At 34.9% G+C, this 13,451-nt stretch overlaps 1 pseudogene; it reads left to right on the top strand.

Moving 5' to 3' along the window:
• Window positions 1–250: 250 nt before the first annotated feature.
• LOC101837881 lies at window positions 251–557 on the top strand (annotated as a pseudogene).
• The last annotated feature ends 12,894 nt before the right edge of the window (window positions 558–13,451 follow it).

The following is a 13,451-nucleotide window of genomic DNA, read 5'->3' as shown; positions in this document are numbered from 1 at the left end:
TTAGTCTTCTCATGTGTCGGCAGCCATATTGATTAGACATTATGGTTGTAGTTTCTGACATTCCCAGGAAACACAATCTTATAGCCAACTGCCGGGTCCTCTGGATCTTACAATCTTTCTGGTCCTTCCTCCAAGGTGTTCTCTGAAACTTAGGGGAGAGTAGTACAAAAAACCCACAATCATAGAGAGCTGGACATTCGTCTTCGGGTCGCAGCGGCTGTGGTGCTGAACCCCTGCGAGCGAATTAAAAATGGGCGATGTTGAGAAAGGCAGGATTTTTGTTCAGAAGTGTGCCCAGAGCCACACCGTGGAAAAGGGAGGTAAGCATAAGATTGGATCAAATCTCCATGGTCTGTTCAGGAGGAAGACAGGTCAGGCTGCTGGATTCTCGTACACCGATGCCAACAAGAACAAAGGCATCACCTGGGAGAGGATACCCTGATGGAGTATTTGGAGAATCCCAAAAAGTACATCCCTGGAACAAAAATTATCTTCGCGGGAATTAAGAAGGAGAGAGGGCAGACCTAATAGCTTATCTTAAAAAAAATAATGAGTAATTCTGTGCCTTATTTATTACAAAACAAATGTCTCATGACTTTTAATGTGTACCATAATTTAATTCATACACCAAAATTCAGATCATGAATAGCTAACAATGTTTTTCTTGGACAGTCCTGATTTAAGTAAAAATGACTTGTAGTAAAGTGGATATGATCTTTTTTAAAATAACAATTCCAGTTGCATAAATACTATCACAGCTCTCCCTTTCTCAATATAGGATTGGACTTAATTATTGAAGTTGTACTTTCCACAAAAATGGGGGTGTCACCTCAAACCTATTGGATGGTTTTATACATATGAGTATGTTTAAACACTAGGAGAAAATTCTGTCACTGTCTCAGAAATGAGAAGACTCACTTGTGTTTCAGTTTATATTCAGTGGTCTGTTACAGGCAATCACCAGGAAGTGACTGTCTGTTTTTGACTTGATGATGTCATTTTAATTAGAATTTCCTAAGTCAAACGATGCTGCCTTTTGCCACTGAAACACACTTACTGTGGTCTATGTATAATATCAAATAAAGAGTATTTAGCACTTCTTTTAAAAAAGCCACAATCAGTGAAAATAAATACATATATGTATATACATATATATATATATATTCCAGTCTTAATGGAGATGTCTGTAATTACTTCTTGAAGAAGCTTTATAAACACCAGTAAATCTCTGAGAAGCATGGATAAAATTCAGAGAGTTGTTGCAGTGACCTTTCCACATATGACAAGTTGTGTGGTGTGACCTGCCAACAATGAGAGAAATGAAAATGAGCACCCATACGGAATGATGCTTAAAGAATGTTTGGTGAAGTTGTAAAAATATTTATATATTCTCATATGCTTTTGGTACACATCTGAAACAGTAGCATGCAGGTATTCCTCTATGGCAGTATTGGCAAGGTGTACAATCCTCCTGGAAAACAACTGGTGAATAAGTAACAGTTAGGAGCATAGGGTTGTCAGACTACTCTTTCCACTTTGGAACTGATCCTGAAAATATGCCATCAACAACATAATATTCTTACTTCAATGACTGTTTACACAGCATTATGTATAACTAAAAGACATTGAAGGTAATTTAAGGATCCAGAGACAGAACAACCAACAAACTATGTTATGTCCTCAACTTTAAGAAAAAAGCAAGGTAGTTATTTACAGATATTGATGTGAATAGATAAACTACAGATCTATGATAATACAAAATGCATGGGAAATGATAATTCTTAACATACTTTTGCTTTTGTCTTTTAAATTAAATATTGCATACTAAATTATACACAATCAAGAAGGAAAAGATTAAACTATGAAGGGGCTAAAATAAAACGCTGAGTTCAGTTTTACACAGCAGTCTCACCTGGCAACTTAGAATTATCTTAATGGACATCAAAATGGAGCAATAGGTTAATATACTGTGTATATGCTGACAAATATGTTTGTGTTACTTTTGGTATACAATGTAGATGGTTCCAATTCAGCTTTTGAGAATACTCTTGCCGTTTTATTATAAATCTATTGTCAGTGAAAGCAATTCTGAATATTCTCTACACATGATAACTTCCCTTTAGAAAACCCCTGAAGGAACAAATCTGCCTTTGGGAATAGATGTGTATATGTTCATTGATCATATGTCTAAGATGTTGTAAATGATCTAATATCATCTTATTGCTATTTCTAGTTTCAGAATAATGATAGAAGTATCAGACTCTATTTAATAGCATCCTAGTTTTCAACTCACACATGGTAGCTTAATCTATGCAAGAAGCAATAAGTCAAATCAAGTAAAATTAATTTTGGCAATATGTATCAGAGTTTCCTGAAGTTAAGTACAATCAATTGGCAAATTTATTTTGCAAGTTTAAGTGTTTGTGTTAATTTTTTAAATGACGATGTATCAAAAGGAGTAGCTGAATAAATTAAGCTTAATGAATCTGAAACATTATACTAATTAGATTCATTTAAATAAATGTCTTTATGATGGGACTTTCATAAAAATATTTATGGAGTTTAAATTATCACCAAAATGTTATGATTGCCAATGAACTTTAAATCCAGTCTATGCAATGAGCAATTATAAAGGTATGAAAAACAAGGACTGCAATACTTTGTTGAGCACTGTAGACAACATAAATGGTAAAGAATATATAACAAAGTTTCAGGAATAATGGATGAGCTACAGACATAACAGTTGCAATAAACTTATAACTCCATATAAAGTTAAGATGTCAAAAGGTTACACAAAGTGTAAATAGCTTTCCTATAAAACCTGAAGATTGTGTGAATCTTCAAGTTTCTTGGGGGAATATCGATTTTGTTTCAATTGTATTTGTGAGCAAAACTTCCTTTGAAAACATGATAAATATGATAAATACAATAGCTGTACTTAAAACTAGTTTGTTGCAAAAATGTATGTTTTCTTTGAGTCTCTTCCTTGGATTCTTAGAAATCCTACATTTTAAAAATAGTCTTAACTCTGCATTTATAACAAATAGTCCAAAGTCGGGCAACTTTTGTGTTCTACTGTTTTAAAGATTTATTTCAGAACAATGAAATCACAAGATTCCTCAGCAACTCTTATTTCACTTAGGTTTTGTCAATAGTGCAATTTCCAGTAACTTTAGTGGGCATTTTGTCATTAGTTTCTTAGCAAATTTAGAAGGTAATCATAATGACATGGTGTATATAACAATGGAATACTATTCAGCTGTAAATAAAAATGAAATCATGAACTTAGCAGGTAGATGACTATGATTACAAAATAACATATTGAATGAAATATCTAAGGTCCAGAAAGACAAACTTCTCATGCTCCCTCATTTGAGACTCCTAGCTCCAAATCTTCTTATATGTATGCAGTTCTGCAGTAATTGCAGAAACCAGGAGAATAAAAAGGGACCATATCTTTGTTTACTTTTTGATTAGGTGTGGTATTCATCTCTTGTAAAAACAACTTTGCTTCACAATGTTCCCAAGTTTCCTTGTCATTGGTTGCTTCATAACTTTTAAAAAGTAATGATGAAACCCATGATATGTGGCATATATGCTATTTCCTGTTGCATCCCTTTACATGCTACTAGAATGATAAGGGAGTTTGCTATGAGACTGTCTCCTAGCATGTCAGATGCTACACTCTTGTCTCTCCAATATGACTGCCTACATACAAGAACAGCAACAATAGGTATAAAGACCATGCGGCTTCAAAATTGACAAAGAACTTCAGTCTAATAAAGAATTCTAAAAGTGGAAGAATTAGGTTTTTTTTGCAAGAAAGACCAAAGCAGTTGATTATATAATACAAATGGTCATCCATGAATATATACCTATAAATTGCATACAGAGAAGTTTGTATTTAAAAATATGTAAATGTAGTAATTATTAATGAAAAAAGAGGCCATGTAATTTTAAGAGGGTGAGAAATGGCAAATGCGAATATTAGAGGGGAGGAAAAGAGAAGGGATACATGGTGCAATTGTAATATAACCTACAGAAAAAAGCCCATAATAGTATGTTTTCATAGTACGTTTTTATTTTATTCTTTGTCAACACTTATATTCTGTATGTATACATATATGTATTAAATAAGAGTATTTTACACATAGTTACAATACTATACAAACTTCACACATATAAATTGAATTTATAGCATTTTAGAGAACTTAAACTATTTTATACTATTACCCAGTAGCATTATTATGCTGAAATAGAACCCAAAGTAAATTTTATAAACCTATAAAGGACAAATCTAATTAGCCATAATAAATTGATTTCAGAAATATTGGTTAATATCAAAAATGTACATTTTAGTCTCATATTAATTGTGTTGTAGTCAATATGTGTCAACATCCCAAAAATTTCAGTTTTTAAATACTGTGTGAAATGTATTATTTTGATACAGAGACTGATACAGAAGTGATTTTATGTGTTCACCACAGACACTTGACAATGCCTTAAATAGGTACAACTCAAACATAATAAAAATACTTTCAAAATATGTTTTAGAAAGTTTAATGTCCAAACTGGCTTTTGGATAGAACTGATTATAAGAATAGTCTAGCAGTATAATATAATAAAACATGATTATGAGTGTTTCCATTATTTAAAACTTATTTATATATGCCTGTTTGCCACCATGACATGTTCTGTATCTGTTGTTATGGGGATCTTTAGGTCACCCGCCTAAGTAAGATGTCTGAGTCATCTCTGCGCTCTGTTCAATGTTCAGAAATTAGTGGTATTTCTATAGGTTGCAAATTAAATAAAGGACATCAGGAACTAAACTTGTTGTCCATAGGTTCATTCTGTTTAACCTTGAATGTTTGTTTTCCAAAATTCATTATAATCTTCCTTTTTGTTTAGAGGATTTTTTAAAAATTAAAATGTGATTATACAATTTCCTCTTTCCCTTTTTGCCTTTCCAAACTGTCCCATATTCTTCCTCAACTCTTCTCAAATTCATGGCCTCCTTTTAATTATTCTTTATATATATATATATGCATGTATAGAAGAAATATGCACATATATGTGTATATAGAAATACATACATGGATAAAAGCACAGACACATGCTAACAAATAAGTACATGCAACATGCTCTATCTATTTAGTGTTGCTTATATGAATGTGATTTCAGGACTGACCAGTTCTGACTGGATAAACAAATAGGATGCCAATTCATGGGAAAGAGTAGTTCTCCCTTTCTCATCAGTACTTGATTGCCTGTCTATGGATGGGTCCTTTGTGATTTTCCCCCTTCCAAGTTAACTTCATGTCTGTTGGTGTTGTCATTGTCAAGACTGTTCTTGGGAAGTCACATTGTTTAGGCATCACCGATGGAGCTTCCCTGCCCCTTCTATTAGGAGTGTTTTAATCTCTTTCCAGATAAAACCAGTGTTTCCCTTCTGTTTTCTTCATATCATATCTGTATCATGGAAATACTTTCTCAAAACTATGCAAATTAACAAAGATAACATTTTAAAAATTAAAAAATGCTGTTCTACTACCCAAGGACCCATAGACTGCCTAGGCTAATTTATTCTTGGCCTACAAAAAGACTTTGGGTGCCCATCCCACAATGAGTGATGCTCTCTCAGCCTGGACTCATGGGGGATTGCCTAGGCCCTACTCTGGATGAAATAACCGACTATAGACACCCCCCATGTAGGGCCTCGTCCTCCCTGGGGAAAGGAGTGGGAATTGGGGGAGGCAGGGAGGAGAGAGTTGGTGGGAGGGCATGAGGAGAGAAGGGAGAAGGAGCTGAATTGACATGTGAAACAACCTTGTTTATAATTTAAAATTAAAAATAAAAAAGACAAAAAATTAAAAATGTAGTTACATTTAATTTTTCAAGTCCATTTGTTTATTTCCAAGAAAAGTACAAGTACACTTCTTATAATTATTTTGACATTCTAATTAGGTCTTTAGTACATATAGAAATAAATATACTTGCTGCATTTTTCAGTAATCCAATACTATGATTAATTTTTATATTAATTGTTATTGATGTTATTTAGTTTGGAAGTTGATGATAAATGGTTCATTCATTAATACATGTTACATTTCCGTCTGTGTTGTTATAAATCAACTGTGATTTGAAGATTTGGTACATATATTATTACAGTTAATAGCAAAGATATTTACAATTCATATTTTAACTCAGATAGTATCTTAATCTGTACCTTACTTGTTCATAAACCTAAAGATTTATAAGCTTATAAAACTATTTTAAAGGAGTTGGCACCTTAGAATAAGTTTGAATACTTTGAATTATAAGTTGTTTAAAGCTTTAAAAAATAATTATTTCAAGAAAGTTACTGAAGGTTTAGATTATAATACTGCTCTATAATTATGGATCAGATGGTGCAGTTATTCTTAGCTCATATTTTCATTTGTATATAACTTCATGACAAGCACCTTTTCAGGCTAGCATTACTCACATATTTCAAGGAAAAAATAGATTTTTTGCTGTGGTTTGTTAGAATAAGCAACAGTTCACTAACTGCTAGAATACTGTGACAGTTTTCCTCTTTTTTTTTGCTTTTATAACTCTCATAGCATTTGGTGACTGATACTGATTTATCATTTTTATAGAAAGTGTCTTCATGTCTTGTCATAATAATGATTCATTGGGTTGTAAAAATAGGAAAAAGAGATTATAGCAATTAAAATATTAATGGAACTCTTCAAGTGGTATTCCAATACTGATCGGTGAATAGAGTGCAAATAACTGTAACTTTAAATGTGTCTGAAATTTATTCTTGTGTATTTTATGCATATTGATCTCATTTGACTGATCACTGATGGATTAGTCAACTTTTGGCAAGATTTTTAAATTCAGATTATTAAAGTGTAAGCAAAACCCAATTAGAGCATAGTGGTTAAATGTAGATTCTTTGAGACCATAGGCCATAATCACAAATGTAACTGTGTTTGGGGATCTATAGAGACACCCAGGAAGATATTATTCCCATTTCTTACTTTCAAGCAGTAGGTGCTCTGCAAACAATGTAATCAGATGCTCAAATATATACACACAGTGGTAGGACAAACAAGCCAAACATTGTAGTAGGGTCTGCTAATGCCTACCTTCCCCATCTGCATTGCTAAGTATCTGTCACAGGACCTTCCAGACTTCCCCTTTCAAAAATGTCCCATATCTAATGGAGGCTCTTTGCAGATTTTGCTTATATTTTCTGTTCTGTAATTCATATTTATCTGCAACTAAACCTTTGCAGAAATAGTCTTAACACATTTGATTTCCTATAAGCTACATCAGTATTTCCAGATGCTGCTTTCTCTAAGTTACACAAGCATATAACCAGACTAGGAATGGTGATGAGTTCTTGTTGAATGCTTCATCAGGTTCTGACCATTTTGGCAAATCTTTACTTGCTAGTGGGAATCCATCTGACAATGTAAGAAGGATAATAAAAATAACAGTAATACTGACCTGTTCGGGAGTTTGGTTGCTGGTATATGCAAGGACATGGATTCTCCCCTATAAATTAATGAGACCGCTAGTGTGCTGATAGCCTAATTATAGCATTAGTAGATTATTTTTTGAAATGTTGACTTCCAAAACTATAATAATGTATTATTATTATATTAAAACACCAAGTTTGTGTTAGAAAGGCTACAGAAATTTACTAACTTTTATTGTGCTATATCCAGTAATATGCATGGTAGAGGAATGTTCAAGATAGTAGCAAACACAAATTTTCCTCTAGACAGATACTGTAATCAGAAGTGTCCAACCTGCATCTGCTCTCTAATCACTCTAAGGCTTAATTATAATTCTTGGCCGATAGCTCAGGCTTGTTACTAGCTAACTCTTACACTTAAAATAATCCATAATGCTTATGTATGTTTAGCCACGTGGCTTGACACTGTAGTAAGCATTCCTCCTGCTAGCCTGATTCCAGAACTGCATCAGTCCCAAATGAATATGCAGGATGCTATATTAATTATGAAGGTATTGGCCATTTTCTATGGTTTCTTGTTGGCTACCTCTGAGTTAGTCATTAACCTATAACTGCTAATCTGAGTATTTCCATGTGGTCTTCTCTTACTAGAGAAAGGATCTGGACCTCTCATGCCCTACATGGTGACTGTGCCTCTGTTTCCCAGAATCCTCCACCTCTCCAAGCCCCAACTATCTTGCTTCCCTATTGGCCAGCAGTGCTTTATTTATCGAACAATAAGACAAACATATACACATAAGGACTTCCCCCATCGTGCTACCTTTTTTCAGAACAGCATTCTTGCTTCTCTATGTTTGTCCGGCAATTTTCTAACTGTACTCTTCCTCTTCCCAGAAGTTTCTAGTCTGTCTTTCATGCTCAATCTCTTCCTGCACAGCTATCAGCCAGCCAGCTTTTATTTAACAATGAGAGCAATGCACATTTATAGTGTTCAACAATTATTCCACAGAAAGATATCTTATTGATTAGTGAAAATATTATAGACTACTACCTTCCTTTTCTGAATTTCATTCCTTATATATAGACCTGAAGGAACTGATAGTAGGTTTAGAAAAGATACTATGGTGGACACCATTATCAATTTGACAGGATTTGGAATCAAATCTCTGGGCATGATTGGGATGGATTGTCTACATTATATTAATAGAGGAAGGAAGACCTCCCCTTAATATATGTTCAATCTTTCTGTGGCCTAGGGACCTCGAATGAAGAAAAAGCTGAAGGGGGGCAGTGAGAACTAACACTTGTCACATTGTAACTCCTGGATAATAGGTGACTAGTTACTTCTCATGTGTCCATACCTTCTCTGACATCATTCCATGCCAACCTTCATTGTTCTAGCCTTTACAAATATAAAGTAAAACAAACCCTTTTTGCTAAGTTTCTTTTGTCAAATATCTTATATCAGTAGCAAGGTAAGTAATGCACACAAATACCCATATATAAAATGAGATCGAATAAAGCTAGTTAAGAAAGTAATCCACTTGAATTTGTGGATAAATGAGAAAATAGAAGTTAATACCATGGGCCTTATTCCTATCTGGTTATTTTCCTAATACAATAAATTTATAGTAAATTAGTTTGATTAATTAACTAATTTAACCAGCATCTTCTTATGATGTACTTGCTGCCATGTTACGTGAGAGATAACATTCAAATTCATAGTGATCCTCCTGCCTCAGTTTCCAAACATTGGATTTGTATATGTGCACCACAATGACTGGCTGGAAAAGCAGTTTTGGAGACAGACAGGCTTAGAGTGAAGACTCTGCAATGAAAAGAAAAGGCAGCCAATTATCTATAAGACCAGCCAGGATGCCTAAAGCAGGTGCATCCCCATGACCCCCACCAAGATTCCACAGTCAACACAGTCTATACTTCTAACATTGAGATAGATGGGGAAAAACACCTAAGTTTGAATTTTCAGTCCTTGACATTACAAGTAACCCTAGTAACATAATATTATTTCATAATATGTCAAATATCACTACTTTCTTTCCAGCTTTTCCTCGATATTTTTTTAAAGATTTTGGGGCTAAAAGTTAAGCAGCATTTATATATTTAATATAGCAAGCAGCTGACTGTTTAAGCAAGTGATTTAATCTAAAACATTTTTCAATGTTAAAAGTCATTAAAATAATACATTTAAAAGGAAGTAAAAAAAAAGAACTACCAAACACCGAGCTATTTTTTTAATGAACTCACCCAATATTGACTATGCTATAGCCTATGGGAAAATCATGTTTCCAGAACTTTATAGAAAACTACTTGGAAGAAAAGAGTGCAATAGTGTGAGACATGAGGGTAGGCAAACATACACTGGAAGCCAGAAACAAGAAGGCAAAGTGTGGAACTGATTGAAAAATGAGAATCAGCTCAGAAAACCAAAACAATATGTGTAGCAGAAACCCAGCGCCTCACAGAGGGAGACTCTGTCAAAGAGTGCATTTCTCTGATAATTGTATTCTAGATAGTCCTGAGATTAACCACTGCCCAGCAGAGGAGAAAGCTGTGGTATCTTCACAGTGCCAGATGCAGCCACTTTCTCTGCATTCCAAACAAGCAAGCAAATCCAAACATCTATTAATTTTGTTTCTGTTTCTCTTCCAGTTATCTTTTATTAGTGCATTTTTTTCAGAACTAATGCTTTTGCATATTTATATTCCTGAATGCTATGTTTTATTAAAGGTTGTATTCATTTTAAGTGATTATTTTCCATATTTCCTTCTAAAATATTTTAGAAATACAATTCTTTTCAAACACATTTTGTTATTTCAGTATTTTAATATATCTATTTGGAATAAAATAGAAGCAGGAAAGACGGAAACAGAGATCACAACAGGGACAAACAAGGAGACAGAGAAAATCTACTGCAAAAGCTGATATCACAATCACTCTGTCTACAGCAAGCAAGATGCTATTTCCATGGAAACTGCGTGCTATACCATGAGATGAAATAAGTACATTTGAAACTGATTGCACTATACTACTACTATCTTAACCAATAACTACAATCTGTATTGTTTTGATGAAAGAAATTACTTTTCTTACAGTTTTGGAGTCTGTAAGTGAAAACAAAAGTTCTGTTTCTTCTGAGGTACCTCTTTGTGGTTGCAACTTTCTTCTCTTTGGGTAATCAACTGTGTTCGGTCTACCAGCTCATGGATAACTTTTCTAGTTTACAAGAACAATTTAGCTTTATAAATACAATCATTGTATTAAGGCATACCTAATAACATAACTCAAATTCAATGGCATTTAAAAAGACCTGTCAGATTTTTTGTAACCTCTGTAGTATGAAACCCACAGTGTTCTTCCTTTTTAAAGAATCACAAATATCTTCTTTGCCAACCTTTCCTCCCCCAACTTATTCTGTTATCTTGCCTCCAGCAGGCATTGACTGGGAGCTAAACAGAATAGGGCAACAGGTACGGGAGATTGCACATGGTTTCCTGGTACAGAACTGGGGATAAGACAGTGAGTATTGGATCTCAGGAGCAGTAGAAAAAGTGCGGGTCCAGCTTCAGCCTACTTGTTTTCCCTGGAAGGGGGACCTTGTGTTAGCTTCTGGTGCCTGCTGGGGTTAGGGTCTGAGACAAAGCAATGAATGGGGTTATGAATGTTAGAGAAAAAAGATCTAGTGAATCCACAGGCTCTGTGATTGCTGCTTCAGTCCTTATGAGCTCCTATGAACACCGCTTAGGTGACTCTGTGGGCAGTGTTCTTCTGATGTCGTAGACACCCTACAATTCTCCTTCCATTTCTTCCAAGGGGTTCCCTGAACTCCAAGGGGGGAGACCCAATGGAGATCTCCAATTTAGGCTCTCTCTGTCTAATATTTCGCTGTGGATCTCAGTATCTGCTTCCATCAGCTGCTGAAGGACGCCTCTCTGATGTCAGTTTGGCTAGGTCCCATTCTATGAGTATAGCAGAATATTGTTAGGAATAATTTTGTTGCTTTTGTGTGTGTGTGTGTGTGTGTGTGTGTGTGTGTGTGTGTGTGTGTTCTGATATTCGAAGTCAATGGTCATCAGCCTTATTTTCCTGGAAATCCAGGCAGTCTCGGGCATGAGCTCCCTCTTGTGGCTCAGGCCTCAAATTAGACCTGCCGTTAATTGGCCACTCCCCTGCTCTGTGCCTCCACTGCCTCAACACATCTTGCCGGCAGAAAGTGGAAGACATACCTGGCCCATGTGACATCTTTTGCTTCATCTAATTGTATTTTATTTTGTCATTTCTGGTTGTTATATCTTAGAAGTCTGTTCCTTTCTAATGAGAGTCAGAAAGGGAGTGGACCTGGAAGGAAGGAGAAGTAGAGAGGATCTGGGAGGAGTAGAAGGAGAACAAACTATAATGAGGATATATTGCATGAGACAATAATCTATCCTCTAAATTATTACTCATTGAGGTGACAGTAATAAAAAACATTTTTGTTTAATTTAATAAATAGAAACATGATGCTATATTGTTGGATTGAAGAAGAAATCTGCCATGAGTTCTGCAGGTATAAATACAACAAATGTTCAAAAAAACAAAGGCTAACCCTCAAATCTAGGAACCCTGCCCAGCAAAATACTGGCTTTGTACTTTGAAAACAATGCTAGCCATCATGGAATGCATTTTAAAACTAATTTGCTACTCCATGTTACCCTTTTCAAAATTGCCAAGATCAATAAAGCAAAGGACAGAAGATGATAGCAAGGATAAGGCTAAAGCAGAATAAATATTCATTGCTAGTGACAGTGCAAACTGGTACAGACACTATGAAAATCAGTGTGGTGGTCCATCAAAGTGCTGAAAACACATATATCTCAGAACGCAGCTATCCAATTCTTGGACACATACCAAAAGGAATATACATATTACTATCAAAATGCTTACTCATCTATATTCATTGCTTCCCTATTCATGACAGTCAGAAATTCAAAACAACCCAGATTCTATCAACTGATGATGAGCTAATAAAAACATGACATATTTATACAATGAATATTACTCAGCTGCTAAAAAAATGAAATGTGCAAATACATAGATGAAGCCAGAAGCAACATCCTAAGTGGACCAATCCTGACCCCTCAAATACAAATGTTGTATCATTTCCCTTATATATGGATGGTAGCCTCAAAGTTTAGATAACTGTGTTTCAACATAAATACCCACAGAGGATAGGTAGATAGGAAAGAGCCACGGATGTGGAGGAAAACTTCCAAGGAAGAGTAGATAGAATATAGATATGAAGAGATAAAAGGAAAACTAGAATATGAGGCTAAATAGGGAGGTGAATATGAGAACATAAGGAGAGTCAACACTAAATACCTTGTAAAAGTTATATAGAAATCTACTTCTATTATTTGAAATTTTAGAGCTCAGCCCTATCCCATACTGTGGGCTGCCTTTTTGTCTTGTAGACTGTGTCCTTTGTCTTACAGAAAGAAGCTTCTCAGTTTCAGGAGGTCCCATGTATTAATTGTTGATCTCAGTGTCTGCATTACTGGTGTTATGTTCAGGAAGTGGTCTCCTGTACCAATTCTTCAAGGGTACCACCTACTTTCTCTTCTAAGAGGTTCAGTGTGGCTGGAATTATGTTGATGTCTTTGATCCATTTGGACTTAAATTTTGTGCATGGCGATAAACATGGATGTAACCACATTCTTCTGCATATTAGCATCCAGTTATGATAGCACCATTTGTTGAAGATACTTTTTTCCATCGCATATTTTTAGCTTCTTTGTTGAAGATCAGATGTTCATACATGTATGGGTTAATATCAACGTGTTCAATTCAATTCCACTGGTCTACCTGTCTATTTTTGAGCCAATACCAAGCCATTTTCAGGGCTATAGCTCTATAATAGAGCTTGAAATCAGGGATAGTGATGCCTCCAGATCTTGCTTTGTTGAATAGGGTTGTTTTGACTATC

This window comes from Mesocricetus auratus, unplaced genomic scaffold (genome assembly GCF_017639785.1).
Source record: "Mesocricetus auratus isolate SY011 unplaced genomic scaffold, BCM_Maur_2.0 Super-Scaffold_100008, whole genome shotgun sequence".
In the NCBI taxonomy this organism is placed as follows: domain Eukaryota; kingdom Metazoa; phylum Chordata; class Mammalia; order Rodentia; family Cricetidae; genus Mesocricetus; species Mesocricetus auratus.
Note: the sequence above shows the minus strand (reverse complement) of the source record. Positions and strands in the feature narration are given on the sequence as shown.